The sequence below is a fragment of the Cynara cardunculus genome, unplaced genomic scaffold (assembly GCF_001531365.2).
Source record: "Cynara cardunculus var. scolymus isolate 2C unplaced genomic scaffold, CcrdV1 Un_Scaffold_998, whole genome shotgun sequence".
In the NCBI taxonomy this organism is placed as follows: domain Eukaryota; kingdom Viridiplantae; phylum Streptophyta; class Magnoliopsida; order Asterales; family Asteraceae; genus Cynara; species Cynara cardunculus.
In genome coordinates, this window is record NW_020200659.1 from 46,210 (window position 1) to 47,548 (window position 1,339).

Below are 1,339 nucleotides of genomic sequence, written 5' to 3' on the forward strand. Positions count from 1 at the left end.
TTGTAGGTTGCCAGACAGTGACGTTGGTTAAGCAATCTACGTTAACAGGTGAGTCTTCATGAGATTCACAATGGGATGCATACCTATGTATAAATTTATTTTCGAGCATTATATGATTTATATGATAACGGGTACATATACATGATGTTTCAGTTTACATACATGATATATTTTACATGTATGTCATTTTATGATCAGTTGCATGCTATGTGTTTAAGCAGTTTTCAAATAACTCTAGCATCTATATCATATGAAAGTTTTATGATCAGTTTTAGCGGGTGAGCATTTGACCAGCAAGTCACGACCAGTATAAAACACTACCCGGACAAGTGGGTGATCAATTAAGATTGAAGTATCAACCCAGGGCGTGTTTGTGACTAAATGACTCACACCCGACAGACAAGTTATGAGATCTCTKTTATTTCAGTGCTGCATGTTTTTCAGAAAATGCATACTTTTGGTACAAAGTTTACAAGTTGATATGTATGATGTGAAATGATCTTTACTCACGCAAACCATGAACTCATTGAGCTTTATAAGCTGACTATAGTATGCATCTCAAGGCCAGGTAGTTCGAGATTGGATAAGAGCAAAGGACACGCTTAGAGAGTCGCTATTATCATCTTATGTTTAGTCTTTTGACGTTGTGTTGATCCTTGTAACTTAACCCGGTATGAGGTCGGTTAGAACTTAAGTAAATTTTTGAACGGTTCAAGGACCTCCGCTGTAGACAGTTCAAACGGTTTTATGTTAGCCGTCTTTTGGAGTATGTATTTAAGAATTGTTTCAGATTACGTGACAATCTCACAAAAAAAATGAGGGTGTTACATTTCAAAAATTAGATATTATTCAACAAACTGTAATAGAAAATTTTAAACCAGTTAGTATTTACGGATATATTTACTCCCCCACAAAATATGAATCAGTTAAAATACAGATAAAGTTCCATACTCCCCCTCAAATATAGATTTCCACAATCAAAATATTTAAAATCACATTAAAAATTGAAATACTGATTTGTATTAAAAAAATACAAATATTTTGAAAAATTGAATTTGAATTAAACACAGTTCAATGAATTGAACTGTTTTTAAGAAAAATTCGAATTTTCAAATTTAGCATGCSTAACTTAGATACGAGAAAGCTGAAGCGTTTTTCATCTAAAGCTTTCGTAAATAAGTCGGCTAGCTGAAATTTTGTATGTTAGACCCCATCATTCTTATGTGTAGAAGTAATGAAGACAAACAATTGATGAAGAACCAGAAGGCCGATGGAAGACTTCAAGACAAAATGGCTAAGTCCTCAATACAACCAGAGGGTCGATGAATCGACCAGAGAT